Source organism: Aquarana catesbeiana, linkage group LG05 (genome assembly GCF_042186555.1).
Source record: "Aquarana catesbeiana isolate 2022-GZ linkage group LG05, ASM4218655v1, whole genome shotgun sequence".
Lineage (NCBI taxonomy): Eukaryota > Metazoa > Chordata > Amphibia > Anura > Ranidae > Aquarana > Aquarana catesbeiana.
Genome location: NC_133328.1, coordinates 5594617 through 5613027, shown reverse-complemented (window position 1 = coordinate 5613027; position 18411 = coordinate 5594617). Strand labels below are relative to the sequence as shown.

At 46.5% G+C, this 18411-nt stretch overlaps 1 protein-coding gene across 6 annotated transcripts in view; it reads left to right on the top strand.

Annotated features, from left to right (window-relative positions):
* The window catches only part of LOC141144050 (NACHT, LRR and PYD domains-containing protein 6-like), a 373857-nt gene that overhangs the window by 263801 nt on the left and 91645 nt on the right, over positions 1-18411 (top strand). The window lies entirely within an intron of this gene.

The following is an 18411-nucleotide window of genomic DNA, read 5'->3' as shown; positions in this document are numbered from 1 at the left end:
TCTCCTGAATTAACTCAGGCTGAACCCAGGAAAAATATAAGAACTGCTGAGAGTCTAAAAGGTTGTTTAACCACTTCAATACTGGGCACTTACAGTGCCTTGCAAAAGTATTCAACCCTAGGCATTTTTCGTATTTGGTTGCCTCACAACCTGGAACTAACATGGATTGTTTGAGGATTTTCATCATTTAATTTACAGAACATGCCCACAACTTTGAAGATTTTTTTTTTTTTTTTATTGTGAAGCAAACAACAAATAGGACAAAATAACAGAAAAGTCAATGTGCATAACTATTCACCCCCTAAAGTCAATACTTTGTAGAGCCACCTTTTGCGATTATCACAGCTCCAAGTCGCTTTGGATAAGTCTCTATGATCTTGCCATATCTTACCACTGGGATTTTTGCCCATTCCTTGTTGCAAAACTGCTCCAGCTCCTTCAAGTTGGATGGTTTGCGCTTGTGAACAGCAATCTTTAAGTTTGACCACAGATTTTCTATTGGATTGAGGTCTGGCCTTTCATTAGGCCATTCAAACACATTTACATGTTTCCCCTTAAACCACTCAAGTGTTGCTTTAGCAGTGTGTTTGGGGTCATTGTCCTGCTGGAAGGTGAACCTTCATCCTAGCCTCAAATCACACACAGAGTGCTACAGGTTTTGCTCAAGAATATGCCTGTATTTAGCACCATCCATCTTTCCCTCAACCCTGACCAGTTTCCCAGTCCCGTCTGCTGAAAAACAACCCCTGAAGCATGATGCTGCCACCACCATGTTTCACAGTGGGGATGGTGTTCTTTGGGTGATGTGTTGGGTTTGCGCCAGACATAGCGTTTTCTGTGATGGCCAAAAAGTTCAGTTTTAGTCTCATCAGACCAGAGCACATTCCTCCATACATTTTGGGAGTCTCCCACATGCCTTTTCCCAAACTCAAAACGTGCCATTTTGTTTTTTGCTGAAAGTAATGGCTTTCTTCTGGCCACTCTGCCATAAAGCCCAACTCTATGGAGCGTACGGCTTATTGTCGTCCTATGTCCAGATACTCCAGTCTCTGCTGTGGAACTCTGCAGCTCCTCCAGGGTTACCTTAGGTCTCTGTGCTCCTCTCTGATTAATGCCCTCCTTGCCCGGTCCGTGAGTTTTGGTGTGCGGCCGTCTCTTGGCAGGTTTGCTGTTGTGCCATGTTCTTTCCATTTGGTTATGATAGATTTGATGGTGCTCCTAGGGATCATCAAAGATTTGGATATTTTTTTATAACCCAACCCTAACTTGTTCTTCTCAACAACATTGTCCCTTACTTGTTTGGAGAGTTCCTTGGTCTTCATGGCAGTGTTTGGTTAGTGGTGCCTCTTGCTTAGGTGTTGCAGCCTCTGGGGCCTTTCAGAAAGGTGTGTCTATGTAATGACAGATCATGTGACACTTAGATTGCACACAGGTGGACATCATTTCACTAATTATGTGACTTCTGAAGCTAATTGGTTGCACCAGAGCTTTTCATTGGCTTCATAACAAAGGGGGGTGAATACATACGCACATGCCAATTATCAGTTTTTTATTTCTAAAAAATAGTTTTATGTATATATTTTTTCGAATTTTACTTCACCAACTAAGACTATTGTGTTCTGATCCATCACATATAATTCAGATTAAAAAAACATTGAACTAAAGGCTGTAATGTAACAAAATAGGTAAAAAGCCAAGGGGGGGGGGTGAATACTTTTGCAAGGCACTGTATACACCCTTTCTGTCCAGACCAAATTTCAGCTTTTAGCTCTCTCACACTTTGAATGACAATTACTCACTCATGCAACATTGTACCCAAACTAAATTTTTTTATAATTTTCTTTTTACAGAAATAGAGATTTCTTTTGGTGGTATTTATTAACCACTTTTTTTTGCGACATCAGTGAAAAAAAGCGAAAATTTTGAAAAAAAACACACTTTTTTTTTTAGTCTCTATGATAAAATTTTGAAAATAAGTCATTTTTGTTCATAAATTTAGGCCACAATTTATACTGCTACATATTTTTGGAAAAAATAACCCAAATCAGTGTATATTATTTGGTCTGTGTGAAAGTTAGAGTCCACAAGCTATGGTGCCAATCATTGAAAATTGATCACATCTGATGTACTGAGGGTCTATCTCATTTCTTGAGGCCCTGAAATGTCAGGACAGTACAAATACCCCCCAAAATGACCCCTTTTTGAAAAGTAGACATTCGAAGGTTTTTAGTAAGAGGCATGGCGAGTTTTTTGAAGTTGTAATTTTTTCCCACAATTCTTGGGAAAATAAAGAAATTTTTATTTATTTTTTTAAATTGTCATAATAACAAGTTATTTCTCACACACAGCATATGCATACTTCAAATTACACCCCAAAACACATTCTGCTGCTCCTCCTGAGTATGGCGATACCACACAACACACACTTTTTCACACCATGGCCACATAGAGAGGTCTAACATGCAGGGAGCACCATCAGGCGTTCTAGGAGCATAAAATACACATCTAATTTCCTAATGATCTGTTACACTTTTGAAGGCCCTGGAGTACCAGAACAATTAAATTACCCACAAAATGACCCCATTTTGGAAAGCAAACACCCCAAAGTATATTCTATGAGGCATTATAAATCTTTTGAATGATTCATTTTTTTCCACAAGTCTTTGAAAAATGTGAAAAGAAAATGAAAACATATTTTTTTTTAACACAAAGTTGTCCATTTATAAGATATTTTCAACACAGAGCATGTATATAGCAAAAATTACTAGGTACTCGGGTACTCTGATGGGCTGGTGACTGGTACTCATGGGCTGGTGACAGGTACTCTGATGGACTAGTGACAGGTACTCAGATGGGCGGGTGACAGGTACAGTACTCAGGTACTCTGATGGGCTGGTGGCAGGTACTCGGGTACTCTGATGGGCTGGTGGCAGGTACATGGGTACTCTGATGGGCTGGTGACAGGCACTCGGGTACTCAGATGAGCTGGTGATAGGTACTCTGGTATTTTGATGGGCTGGTGACAGGTACTCAGATGGGCTAGTGATAGGTACTCCGGTACTCAGATGGGCGGTGACAGGTGCTCTTTATTAGGCGGAGGGCACTCAGTGTGATTTGGTGTACACTGTAGGGCAATAAAGAGCTGTTACCATAATCTCCTCCTCACACACGATTGATGTGTGAGGAGGAGAACCCGGTAACAGCTAGTTACCGCGGCTTGTTGACATTCTTTGACCGGCTGTGATTGGACACAGCCGGTCACGTGGTAAAGAGCCAACTTCATTGGGTCTTTACAGGGATTGGGGATGGGTTGTGTCAGGGTGACAAGCCTCGTCCCCAATCGCTGCTCTGCGCGCCGTGCATGTGGACAGTGCATGTGACCGGCTGTTATTGGACACAGCTGGTCATGTGGTAAAGAGACATTTTTATTGGCTCTTTACACGGATCTGGGAGGGGCTGTGTCTGAGGGACACGCCTCATCCCCGATCGCCGCGCTGCGGGGGGGGGGCCCGCAGGAGCAGCAAGAACTGGAGGACGTCATATGACGTCCATCCAGGATGTGAGGGTGTTCCTGCCGGCGTCATTTTACTATGGCCCGGTATGGAACTGGTTAAACTTCAGGACAATGAGTGTACTGACAGGTAAACGCGAAGACACCTAGATTCAAGAAGAATAAACTTTTTTTTTTTTTTTAGGCTAAAATTATCTCATGATTGCAGGGCCTTAACAAATCAACTCGTTCGTTTTATGACTAAAGCCTTGTACACATGGTCAGATTATTGGACGAATTTTCATCAGTTTTTTTTTGATGCTAGTCTCAAATCGAAAGTAAGGAGGATACCAGGAGCAGACTGACAACTCATGGGGTCCCCGGACAATTGATGATCATGGGGGCCCCCTGTGTCTCTGCCACACTGCCCACATTGCATATGTTGGTCCCTACCCCCTTTAGCTGCAGAGGCAGCAAATGAGGATGTACACATGCTGCCTCAGGAATTATACCCCCTGTTGCTTTTGGTGAGTGATCACGACCTATCCAAGTGAATAGGGCCACTCTGCAATCACCCTGCAACCATGTGCAATGCATGCAGTTGCAGCATGCTAGTGTGGGATCCAAGTGGGTAAAGCAGGTGATGATGAAGAAATACTGCCTGCTGTAAACTCTTGGTTGCTGTACTGCACAAGGTTGCACGGCCTTTGCAGAGCATCCCCATGCCAAGCGCGACAGGGTGTACTGTATAATTCCTGCTGCGGCTGCAACATGTGTACACCCCTGGCCCCTGCAGTTAAAGGGGTGTGGTTGGGGTATGGGTAAAAACAGGGCTAAATTATGAGGTTTTACTGCCCCCAAACTGAATGTAAACATGCCCTTACTGTCCTGAGCTCCCTATCACAGTTGGTTTTTAGGGGACCCCTGGGATGAGGGCAGAGAGGGACCCCCTGAGATGAGGGCAGAGAGGGAAAGGGACCCCTGGGATGAGGGCAGAGAGGGGGGCCTTGGGATGAGGGCAGAGAGGGGGGCCCTGGGTTTGGAGCAGAGACGGGCCCCTGGAATGAGGGCAGAGCGCGGCGGGTGGCATTTCTTTGGCTTGGGGGAGAGGGGGGACAAGAGGATATGTGCTGGGGAGTGCTTTTGGAGGGGAGAGGACTAGTAGGGGGCGGGGTCGGATTTGAAATCCCCTCACACCCCCTCACTAGCACAAGTCCTCTCCCCTCCAAAAGCACCCCCCCAGCGCATATCCTCTTGCCCCCCCTCTTCCATCACTTCTCCATGTGTGCATCATTGTTACCTGCCCCCCTTCCTGGTTACTGTGTCCCATTCCCCTAGCCATAAATAATGCACACACCTCAGAAGTTTAGCGCGGCTCTTGCAGTGAGTGTCTCTCCTCCCGGCTCCTCCTCCTCCTGTCTATGTACATGGGAGCCGAGGAGGAGGATCCCCGGTGAGCTCTCTGTAGTGTGCAAACTCATGGGGGAGAGATGCCGGTGTCAACTGCCACAGAGGGGTCATCACTGCGTGTGAGAGCCTGGCCACCCCGCAATAGAAGCGGGGAAGGTGTCCTGAGTGCCCGACACTAGCGAGTCCTTGTCAGGCCAGTCACTGGAGTGCAGTGCTGGAACTTTTTTTAGCACTGGGCTCCGGGATAAGCACAGATTCCTTGGAACACATTTACTCTCATGGCCCTACTGGCCCTGGGCCCTCAGGCAGTGCCTGAGTGCCCTAATGGTCAGTCTGCCCCTGGAGGGTACTCATCAAAATTTTGTGACAACAGAATTCAACATCAGAAGTGACGTAATGTGTTTAATTGTTTTGTATGTGTTCTTTCATTTCTGAGCATGCCTAGTCTTGCTCTTCAGATTTTTTTTTTTGTCAGAAAACCGTACTAATGAAAAGAAAATCGGACATTGTGGTCACATCAGACAAAAATTTTCAAGCCTGCACATCCAGTTGTTGTATGCCGAAAATTCGTAATCGGCTGTCAAAAGCAGCATACTAACGATCAGATTTTCTGACCTTTTGTACGGGCCTTAAGGAAAACGCACAATGCATTCAAACTTCTCCTTTGTGTTTATGAGATTCAGAGATCAGAAATCAATCACACACATGGTATTGTGGATGAGGCCACATCTGTTTGCCCAGGTGAAGGAGAATAAACAATTTTGTTTCCCCAGTCAATGATAGTTCCTCTATTGTTCATGGAAATGAAGTACAACCAAAGGATCAGCATGGGAAGAATCTTTTTGGAAGGAGCTTAAAAACCAAGAAAAACAACAAAAGAATGATATATTTCAGGACTGTATAAAATAAAACTTGATATTTTTGGGACATTGCAGAAACAGACAAACATGTAGAGCATTAGGAATTCTTGTCAATTCACACACACACACATTTAAAATCAGGATGAAATAATATATTATAAAAAAAGGGACGCTATAGTCCTTTTTATTTAAATATATATATATATATATATATATATATATATATATATATATATATATATATATACACACATATACACACACAATGGGGATGGAAACTATTCAGACCCCATTACATTTTTCACTCTTTGTTATATTGCAGCCATTTGCTAAAATCATTTAAGTTATTTTTTTTCCTCGATGTACACACAGCACCCCATATTGATAGAAAAACACAGAATTGTTGACATTTTTGCAGATTTATTAAAAAAGAAAAACTGAAATATCACATGGTCTTAAGTATTCAGTATTAAGTATTCACGCGTTTCGTCATCACGCCCTCTGTTGAAGTCAGGATATGACGAAACGCATCAGGGCGTGGCTTACACAACGCCGGAAGTGACGTTTGCGCTCCACCGCAGTCCGGATTCACAACCAGGAAGTGTTCTGCTCCTTGGGACTTTGAACCGGCTGATCTCCGGAATGGTGATGTGCATTACTTCCATTGCTTGATTGACTGTTTTATCTTGTATGTATATTGGTTGAGGGTGATCTTGTGAGATGTAAGGGGTTTCTTTGAATAAATGGAATTACGCTATGTGTGCTTTTCTTTTGTCATCTATTTAGTCCTTCTCCTAGTCCTTGGCAAGGACTCAGGAGAAGGTCCCAGTATCGTTGGGAGCCGAATCCCAAGGAGCCAACATCCCTCCCCTCTCCTTTTACACAGATATGAGCCGGCAAGTTCAAAGTTTGGTGAAGAATGGCACTGGAAATGCCAATCGGCTATCGGAGACTCAGGTTTTTCTCTGGGCAGTTACCAACCCCTGTAGGGGAAGATGAGTTTGAAACCTCGATGATTCATGCTCTACAGGCCATGGAAGAATGGAGTGTTCCAGAGGCTGTGAAATGACAATGGCTCAGTTAGAGTTTCCAAGGCCTGGTGGCTGATAGATGTAATCTGAAGATGGGAAAGAAAACTTGTGTTGCTATTGGGAGAGCCTGTCTTGAGTACATATCTTGAGTAGACAGAATGCTGCATCAAGCTATCCTCAAGACGGGTATTGATCCCAAAGATGCTGACCAAGCTCGTCTAGACCGGGTTCTGCAAGGGGCTAGGCCAAACCACCCAATTGTATTAAAGCTGTTACTAAAAAGAGAACCAAAGTGGTGCCTACCTACCCTGAATTGATAAGAGAGGTACGAGAAGAAGAGGCTCTATTAGAAGAGAAAATCCAAAGGACCGGGGAAGTGGGATCTATTATTGGAAATAGAGAGAAAGTGGTGGACCAAGCTGTTCATGGGGAGATGAGTTTCTCGAATGAAGACAGTGGGACTGAGTCTTAACCGGCAGCGTTGGCCATTCTTCCTGACCCTAGCAAGCCAGTGAGTGAAACTGGGTCAACCGAATTAATGGTAGCTCAAGCTCAAACCCAGATGTAGCATGCCTTGATGCGAGTGATGGAGACCCAAGCGAAGGTCCAAGAACAAGGGACTCGCCAAGGGGAGCCAAAGTTTCCCCAAGGGCGAGAGAAGACATGTTATGGATGTGGGGAGCTTGGACACTTTCGGGCCGAGTGTCCCAAGGCCGGCATCAGCCCTCAATTACTTAACTTTTACCTCTCAAAAGTTGGACGGACTTAGATTTGAAACTTGTTTCAAATTTATCCGTTGAAATCGAGTCCGGTCGAAAAGTCCGCCGTCTGTATGCTAGTTCGACGGACAAAAAAGCCACGCTAGGGCAGCTATTGGCTACTGGCTATGAACTTCCTTGTTTTAGTCCGGTCGTACGTCATCACGTACGAATTCGACGGACTTTGGTGGATTGTGTGTAGGCAAGTCCGTTCATTCAGAAAGTCGGAAAGTACGTCGAAAAGTCCGCCGGGCAAAGTCCGCCGTAAAGTCCGCTCTTGTGTACGCGGCATTAGAGATTTAGAGCATAGGGACCCAGAGGCCATGGGAATCTATCCAGGAACAATGGACGGTGAAGTGTGAAAAGTCTTTTGAATGTCTGAAGGGGAGCGTTGTGGAAGCACCAGTGCTGGCCTACGCAGACCCATCCAAGCCTTACCAATTGCACATGGATGCCAGCACAGATGGCCTTGGGGGGGGGGGGGTTGCTGTACCAAGAGTCAGAGGGAAGACTTTGCCCAGTAGCTTATGTGAGTCGCAGCCTCACCCCTTGAGAAGAATTATCTTGTACACAAGTTGGAGTTCTTAGCCCTCAATGGGCAGTGGTAGATAAGCTACATGACCATCTGTACGGGGCCACTTTTGGAGTGAAGATGGATAATAACCCTTTGACTTGCCTATTGACCACTGCCAAGTTGGATGCCACTGGGCATCGGTGGTTGGCCGCTCTGTCTGAGTTTCGGTCCAGTCTGAAACACTGACCAGGAGTGGGAAACGGGGACGCTGATGCCCTTTCCTGGAGAACCCATACCACAAATGCTGGCCAGAAGAGTTGGGTCCATTTAACTCTGGAAGGAGTATTGGCTGTATGTCAAGGTGTCGAGCATAAGCACAGAGGGGCAATAGGAGCTGAAGCTGTGGGAGTCACTCCTGCTGGAGTACCCAAATATTACTGTGATTTGACACAAGTGTGCATTTAAGAATTGCCTCAACTGACAAGAGAAGATATGAGGCGGGACCAACTGGTAGACCTGTTGGGAAAGCTTCTGAAGAAGTCTCTATCTGTTAAAGACCGTCAAAAGCTGTTGAATAGTTGCATTGAGGGAGCAATAGTAGTCCATAGAGAGCGAGAACGGATGCGATTAGAGGATGGAGTCATATACCGGAGAGCTCCTTCTGAAGAGCCAGAGGGTGTTCCTAAACTGTTCCTCCCTCAGAAACACCGACTAAAGGTATTGACTGCCCTTCATGATGATCATGTTCATTTAGGCCTAGACAGAACCTTCAAGTTAGTCAGAGATTGATTCTATTGGCCATCCATGAGAGCTGAGGTGAAAAGCTATTGTCACTGTTGCATCAGGTGTATTCAGAGAAAGACTTTACCCCGACAGAGTAGCCCCAATGGACCATCTCCAGAGTCAAGGGCCAATGGAGTTGGTGTGCAATGATTTCTTGTGTTTGGAGCCTGACTTGAGTGGACAAAGTAATGTCCTGATTGTGACAGATTATTTCACCCACTATGCCCAAGCTTTCACCACTAGGGATCAGCAAGCCAGTACTGTAGCAAAAACCCTGGTGGAAAAGTTCTTCATTTATTACAGGCTGCCCCAACGCCTACACTCAGACCAGGGTTGGGAATTTGAGAGCAAGTTAATCAGAAGATTATGCAAACTCTTGAGTATAAAGAAATCCAGAACCACTCTCTACCACCCTCAAGGGGATCCGCAACCTGAGCAGTTCAACCATACCCTGCTTAATATGTTGGGAACCCTTCTCTCGGAGAAGAAACAGCATTGGGGAGACTATATAGCTGTAGTAGTTCATGCTTATAATAGCACCTCCAATTACTCTACTGGGTACTTCCTTTACCGACTGGAAGAGAAGCTTGTTTACCAGTGGACATGGCTTTTGGAACATCGTTAGATCATACCTCCCAGACCTCCTACCGGGGTTATGTTGACAGGCTTCGGAAGAATCTGAAGATGACCTATGAGAAAGCCAAGGAAGCATGCTCCACTAGAGAACAGAGGAACAACTTTGATCTCAAAGTAAGGGTTCAGGACCTACAACCCGGAGATCGAGTTACGCAATGTAGGAGTGCCTGGGAAGCATAAACTAGCTGATAGATGGCGCTCTCAACCTTACAGTGTCTGATATACAGGGAGCCTGGATAATAATTAAAAAATTCAGCCTGAGGGTAAGACTGGCCCCCTGAACACCTGGCACGAAAATCATCTGTTACCTATATCAGAGGCTGTACCAGTACCTCCATCTCCTTGTCTAGTGACTTACCAGTCCCCTACGCTGAGGCCTAGGGCCGGGAAACCCATTCTACCTGAGGACGAGAGTGATGAGGAGGAACTCGCTCTTGATTGGTTATGGAGTTCCCCTCTTGAAGACAATCCTGCCACTCAGGAGACACATCCTCTACTACCGAAGGTTGAAGTGTTGGATTTCCACCCGATAAGGGGAAACGAGAACGTCAAGATGGAACCTAATGAAGTACCGTATTTATCGGCGTATAACACGCGCCGGCGTATAACACGCACCCCAAGTTTAGGAGGGAAGTTTAAAGGAAAAGAAACTTACATTTAAATGCCCATCAATGCAGCCTCATCAGTGTTCATCTGCAGCCTTTCCCCAGTGTCCAGTGCAGCCTTGTCAGTGCAGCTTTGCCCCAGTGCAGCCTTGTCCCCAGTGCAGCTTTGCCCCAGTGCAGCCTTGTCCCCAGTGCAGCCTTGTCCCCAGTGCAGCCTTGTCCCCAGTGCAGCCTTGCCCCAGTGGTCCGTGCAGCCTTGTCGCCGCCACATACAAACGTTTAGTTTGTATTTTTAAACATGGCGCCGCGGAGTTCGGAGAGACTCGGCGGCGCTCGTTCAGCTGAACGAGCGCCGCCGAGGACAGAGTGACTGGGCGGAGCCAAGATACACATTCTCGGCTCTTCTCGGCGCCGTTCACAGTCACGCCCAGTCCCTATGATGGACATAACACAGGTCCAATGGCGGGATTGGGCGTGACTGTGAACGGCGCCGAGAAAAGCCGGGAACCCTCGGCTATGTGTATCTCGGCTCCGCCCAGTCAATGTGTCCTCGGCGGCGCTCGTTCAGCTGAACGAGCGCCGCCGAGTCCCTCCGAACTCCGCGGCGCCATGTTTAAAAATACAAGCTATGTGAATGTCGGTGGCGATCGCAGCGATCGCTCCAACAGATCACAAAATAGCGGGGATCGGCGTATAACACGCACCCACGATTTTCCCCTTATTTTAAAGGGGAAAAAAGTGCGTGTTATACGCCAATTGATGTGTCAGAGACCTTCAGTTCCCCATCAATAGAGTGAGAAACTGTTTGAACCGGAACATGAATCGGAGCCTGAACCAGACCGTGAATCAGAACCTGACTCAGAACCACTAGAAAATATCTACTCCAGATTGAGAAAATATGCCCCCCCAAAAAGACTGACGTATGATACCCTTGGGGAAAATTCTGACAAACTTATTTCTACTGCTCAGCATACTAGTCAAGCACTTGCCTCTTTCATTGAACCTTTAGTAAAAGATGACCTTGATCCACCCCCTGACACTACTAGGTGGGCCACTAATTGTGTTACTCTGCCTGATAATGTACATACATTTTTGTTAGAAGATCCCACTTTGGATCAGTTGTTGGCTGTTGCAACTTCTAGTTTGTCATAATATTAACCATTCATTTCTTATGATACAGTGAGGTGATCCCACAGGTTGTGCTCTGTCTTCGGGGAACAAAGACTTTCAAGTGGGGGCAGGATGTATCAATATGGACTATATTTGCTATTCCCAGCCCTATCTGTGTACCATATTATCCCTCTAGTGCCCAGTGTTAGACTGACATCTTATTTGTGAGCCCAACCAAAGGGATTGTGGAATTGGTAGTTCCATCAGATAGCTAATCCCCTGTATGACTATGTATCCGGACTACATATCCCAGGGATCTTTGCTACCACCAGAGACGTTGCTGGAAGAACTATAAAAGGAACCAGAGACCCGCCTCATGCCCTCTTCCTCCTGGGCCTCATGTGTGAAGGATCTCTCCGAGTAGGAAGAGTGAGGTCGCGGCCTACCATGTGGTCTACAGCATTCCTACCTGACCGAGAAGGGATCCAGCGCTGCCTGCTGTTCATCGGACATCTGACCAGCATCATCTCTATGTTGCAGCAACCCACGCTTCGTGCTCCGCAGCAGGTGATCATCACAAGCGGGTCCGCAGCCAGGACGTCCATTCGGGAGTCTTTAGCTGGAAGGTGTTGAATCGGCCTGGTCGTTGGTGAGAGGGCCAATGCCCATCTTTGCAAACCTTTTCTTTATTTCACCTTTCCTTTATTTTAATGGGACACTGTGCACAGATAGCTTTACTGTGGGAACACTTAACTGCACCTTTTATTTGAACACTGTACATAAGCGTCTTTAGCTACAGTCATCACAGGATATACTACCACTCTGTTACTGCAAAATAATGGGTCAGAGCAGTATAATGCCTACGACCCTCTACTTATGCATAAAAATAATAATAATAATAGTGTCATGAAAAATATTAATTTGATCATGAAAAGAAATTTCCTTAACACCCAGTGAAAAGTGTCACTATAAATAATAAATTACAAGAAATGAATGATCAAGTTCAACAGTTGTTTTTCAATCTTCTTGTGAAAAATCTTCTACTCTTCCACCACACCACCGTGATAGTGACACCACTCCCTCTGAAGAGCGCACTCACCAGATTGTATAGCCTCCCACTCTCGTGTTTGGCACAACAGCAATTGAACCACACCTGGGTTGCATGTGATGAACCGTGACTCCAATCAAGCCAGCTCCATATGTGAAAAAATGAATAAAGTGCTCCACATAGCGTGATACCATTTTGACAGATTTATTAAAATCACTTCAAACACACTTCAATGGTTACACTCACTTTTAAACTGAAACATAAAGGCCTTTAAAAAGAAATCCACAGCAAGCACAGCAAGCAAGAGGATCAGTGATCCAACGATGCACCGCGGTCACAGCGGACCTGAAGTGTAAACTGGTGTATCTCTCACCCAACCTTCTAAGGCCCAGCCATCCGATCGGTGTAGTCCTCCTCAGACAGCGGTATCTAATGTCAGTGCGATGGAATGCCGTGTAACCATGCCCAAGACATGTTTCGTCGAATAGACTTATTCAAATGGGATTGGCTACACGGATGGTTCATCAATCCTTATATACTATCTATGATTAGTCATGTGATCACCATCAGTCATGTGATCACCATCAGTCATGTGACCTCCTGCTCTGCCCCTCAGAATCAATCCCAGACCTTTTACCAGCTTAATTGATGAAGAAATAACAAAGGAATAGCCCACACCTGGCCATGAAACACCTTTCAATTCAATTGTCCAATTACTTTTGGTCCCTTGAAAAAGGGGGGGTGGCTATTCTTAAGAGCTGTAATTCTTAAACCCTTCCTCTGATTTGGATGTAAATACCCTCAAATTTAAACTGAGTGTGTGCACTTTCAGCCCATATCCATTATATAACTATAGCTTGAATATGTAAATACCTGAAAAAAATAAAATTGTGCCTGTGTCCAAATATATATGGACCTAACTGTACATTCAAGAAATAAATCAATCATTCTACCCTCTTTACAAAACATGGGTTAACCTCATAACCTCATCTTGAATGTGCAGTTTGGTCACCAATCCTTTAGAAAAGACATTGAATTAGAAAGAGTTCAGTGAAAGGCAACACTAATAATATGGGGGATGGAAGAGCCCAGCTTTTGGGGATGGAGGAGCTCAGCGATGGGGGACAAAGGAGCTCAGCTATGGGGACGGAGGAGATCAGCTATGGGGGACGGAGGAGATCAGCTATGGGGGACGGAGGAGCTCAGCTATGGGGGACGGAGGAGCTCAGCTATGGGGGACGGAGGAGCTCAGCTATGGGGGACGGAGGAGCTCAGCTATGGGGGACGGAGGAGCTCAGCTATGGGGGGCGGAGGAGCTCAGCTATGGGGGGCGGAGGAGCTCAGCTATGGGGGACGGAGGAGCTCAGCTATGGGGGGCAGAGGAGCTCAGCTATGGGGGGCAGAGGAGATCAGCTATGGGGACGGAGGAGATCAGCTATGGGGACGGAGGAGATCAGCTATGGGGGACGGAGGAACTCAGCTATGGGGGACGGAGGAGCTCAGCTATGGGGGACGGAGGAACTCAGCTATGGGGGACGGAGGAGCTCAGCTATGGGGGACGGAGGAGCTCAGCTATGGGGGACGGAGGAGCTCAGCTATGGGGGACGGAGGAGCTCAGCTATGGGGGACGGAGGAGCTCAGCTATGGGGGACGGAGGAGCTCAGCTATGGGGGACGGAGGAGCTCAGCTATGGGGGACGGAGGAGCTCAGCTATGGGGGACGGAGGAGCTCAGCTATGGGGGACGGAGGAGCTCAGCTATGGGGGACGGAGGAGCTCAGCTATGGGGGACGGAGGAGCTCAGCTATGGGGGACAGAGGTGCTCAGCTATGGGGGGGCAGAGGAGCTCAGCTATGGGGGGGCAGAGGAGCTCAGCTATGGGGGGGCAGAGGAGCTCAGCTATGGGGGACAGAGGAGCTCAGCTATGGGGGACAGAGGAGCTCAGCTATGGGGGACAGAGGAGCTCAGCTATGGGGGACAGAGGAGCTCAGCTATGGGGGACAGAGGAGCTCAGCTATGGGGGACAGAGGAGCTCAGCTATGGGGGACAGAGGAGCTCAGCTATGGGGGACAGAGGAGCTCAGCTATGGGGGAAAGAGGAACTCAGCTATGGGGGACGGAGGTGCTCCGCTATGGGGGACAGAGGAGCTCAGCTATGGGGGACAGAGGAGCTCAGCTATGGGGGACAGAGGAGCTCAGCTATTGGGGACGAATTAGCTCAGCTATGGGGATCAATGACATAGATTACAGTTATTCACTCTGGGGAAGAGGCGCTTCAGAAAGGATATGATTACAATGTGCAAAAACCGTATATCAAACGTGACTCCAGTAACTGTAATGAACTCTTTAAGGTTCCTCAAGAGGACGCATTTCCACAATTTGAGGTTAGAAGACTGGAGGTTTAACCTTAGATTGAGCTAAAAATATGGGACTCCCTCCCCCAGGAAGTTATTCTAGCTGAGAGTATCAGCAACTCCAAAAAATGTTTAGATGTCTTCTTCAAGAAGCAGAATATACAGGGCTGGGGGAATTGTTAGAGAAGAAAAAATATGCACATAGACAAGCATAGATTGTGTCTTTTCAACCCTATAAACTATGTAATCATACAAATATTTCTGTAACGCACAGGATGTTACAGTACCTGGCCTAAAAATGTAAATTATTTGTAACTGTGGAACAGCTGTGGACAAATTGGGCTGGGGGTGTTAAAACCCCAAATAAAAATTTGTGCAGAACACAGGATGCTACCTAGCTAAAAAATATCCTATTTCAGACTGACTATTCTAGACATAGAAGCAAGTCCTTCCTAACATGCTCAGTTTTCTGGCTGTACTGGGAGCACTTCCTACCTGTCCTCCAATAGCCAAGACTTGTGCTGACACCACTCCCTGCACAGTGTTGCATTGGGAAGAACAGTGTACTGCTGTTTGTCTGCCTCCTGCTGACAGCCCACCCTGCAGTCTCCACCGCCACCTCTCCAAGCCCCTTGTGCAGTTGAGAACAGAGGTTATGTGATCACTTATTGAAAAAGAAATCACATCCCCTCGCTCCCTCCTCTGCTCTCAAAGGCATGTGCCGAGGCAGGGAGGGTTCGATGCAACCAATGAGCAAGAAGCACTGTCACTTATAGACACACAAGTTGCGCTTCTGTGTTTACAAATTACAGTAATGTGAGGCAAGCACAGAGCCAGTACCAGGGATGGCGGAATGGAGTTCGGCCATGTTTCAGCTACCTTGCTTTGTGCACTGGTGTGGGCCAAAGGCACCTTGCCTTTGACCAATTATGGCTCTCTTAGCAGAGGGCACTGGGATTGGCCAAAGCATGCAGGTCAGGTAATGGGCGAACACCAGATGTTCGAGTCGAACTTATGTTCAACCCGAACATCGAGCTCATCCCTAATTATTATGCCCCTTATACACGGTCGGATTTTCCGACGGAAAATGTGTGATAGGACCTTGTTGTCGGAAATTCCGACCGTGTGTAGGCTCCATCACACATTTTCCATCGGAATTTCCGACACACAAAGTTTGAGAGCAGGATATAAAATTTTCCGACAACAAAATCCGTTGTCGGAAATTCCGATCGTGTGTACACAAATCCGACGCACAAAGTGCCACGCATGCTCAGAATAAATTAAGAGACGAAAGCTATTGACCACTGCCCCGTTTATAGTCCCGGCGTACGTGTTTTATGTCACCGCGTTCAGAACGATCGGATATTCCGATAACTTTGTGTGACCGTGTGTATGCAAGACAAGTTTGAGCCAACATCTGTCTGAAAAAATCCATGGACTTTGTTGTTGGAATGTCTGATCAATATCTGATCAATGTCCGACCGTGTGTACGGGGCATTAGTATATTCTGGGTAAATGGTGTCTGGATAATCTCATGACTGTATATTATAACAGAACCCTCCACCAAATGATTTCGACCAGTGCACAAAGTAAGGTCCATGCAGATATGGATGAGCGAGTTTGGGGCGGAGGAACTTGACTGGCCTGCACAGAGTCCTGACCTCAACCCGATAGAATACCTTTGGGATGAATTAGAGTGGAGACTGCAAGCCAGGCCTTCTCGTCCAACATCAGTGCCTGACCTCACAAATGGTCTTCTGAAAGAATGGTAAAATATTCCCATAGACACACTCCTAAACCTTGTGGACGGCCTTCCCAGAAGAGCTGAAGCTGTTATAGCTGCAAAGGGCGGAGCCAACTCAATATTAAACCCTACGGACTAAGACTGGGATGCCATTAAAGTTCATGTGCGTGTAAAGGCAAGCGTCCCAATACTTTTGGTAATATAGTGTGTATATACAGTATGAATATAAATATATGCATTTTTATATAGAATATATGATCTGTTGGTGTCACTTCTGATAGTGCCTGTTTGTGTCCATGGATTGGTTTTAAAGTAGTTCTGGTTGTAGCATATGCACATACAGTATAACAATCATGTATATACTGATACTTCTATGATACATGATTCTATTTGGAGTTTCTGGAAATGTTTGATTGAATTCTAAAAAATATCTTTTTAATTGCATGATTGTCCTTCAGAGGAAGTGGACCAAATCTATGAAACGCATTGAGATGCACCCCATACTTATTCATGTGAGGGGGGGTAACCTGGGCCCCTTATTATTAAAGGGGCTTCCAGATTCTGATAAGCCACCTGCCTTCAAACCCTCAGAACTACCAACCAGGGCTGTGGAGGTGAAGCCAGTGGTGCATCATTCTGTGTGCAAGTGTGTGCGGGTCACACGGCCCCAAGGGAAGGGGCCCACTGTGCCCTGTGACACACAACACACCAATCCCCCGCAGCACTGATGATTCTCCTCCCCAGATCTCCTTCCCAGATCCCTTGTGGCTCCCCTGCAGCTTTCTGTCCCCTCCAGCTAAGATTATCCTCCCCCTGCTGCTCTGAAACCCCTTCACCCAACCCCTGGTGCCCCCTCCCTGCAGGACTGCTGGCCAGCTTCCCCTCCTCCCTCCTCGCTTGGTGCAGCTGGGCGATTTGTATAAGGATGGGGGGGGGGGGTTGTTAGCTGGTAAACATTTTAGTCCCTCCCATTCATCACTAAAGCATAGTAAATTGGAGACACAGATTATACTGGGGGACAAATTTACCCGGGGGAGGGGATTGTACTGGGGGGAAAGACCTTTTTTTAACCACTCTCGCTAAGCCCCTCCCACCATTTCCATTTGGCCACACCCACTATTGCTGTAGCGCCACAGTCTACTTGGTGTGCGCATCGGTGCCCCGGGCGTCTTACAATCCCTGGCAGAATGAAAACCATGCCCACTCCTCACTGTGGCACACTAAGCACACAACTTTTTTTTTTAAGCAATGAGGTCTGACTTACGATCCTGCACACAGTCCCACCGATTTTATAAAATTCCCCCTGGATGAATCACGTGTCCTCATCAATATGGGGACACGGTGCTTTGTCAGGGGGTCACCCCATGTTGATGGCATGTGGCCTGGTATGGTTCAGGAGGGGGGTCTATATGCTTGCCTCCAACCCCCTTTCCTGGCCAGCATGCATGATGGATTAAGGTTTTGTTATGGATTTCCTGGGGGGGACCTCACAGTTTAAATTGCTGGAAAATTCAGCTCACATTGATTTCAATGGAATTTGGGTCCGGCAGCTGAACTTTTGTGCAGTTCACCGAACCAAACCAAACCAAACAAAACCTAGGGTGGTAGTTTGGCTCATCATTATCGCCCTCTATTAGGGGTGAGCCTGATGTTCGACTCGAACATCGGGTGTTCGCCGAATAGCGAACATTTGTGGTGTTCGCGGCAAATTCGAAAGCTGCGGAACACCGTTAAAAGTCTATGGGAGATTAACATGAAAAAAAAACAAAAGTGCTAATTTTAAAGGCTTATATGCATGGTATTGTCATAAAAAGTGTTTGGGGACCCGGGTCCTACCCCAGGGGACATGTATCAATGCAACAAATTGTTTTAAAAATGGCCGTTTTTTCGGGAGCAACGATTTTAATAATGCTTAAAGTGAAACATTAAAAGTGAAATATTCCTTTAAATTTCGTACCTGGGGGTGTCTCCCGTGTTTAGAACAGTCCAGCAGCAAAATTACATTTCTAAAGGAAAAAAAGTCATTTAAAACTACTCGTGGCTGTAATGAATTGTCGGGTCTCGGCAATAT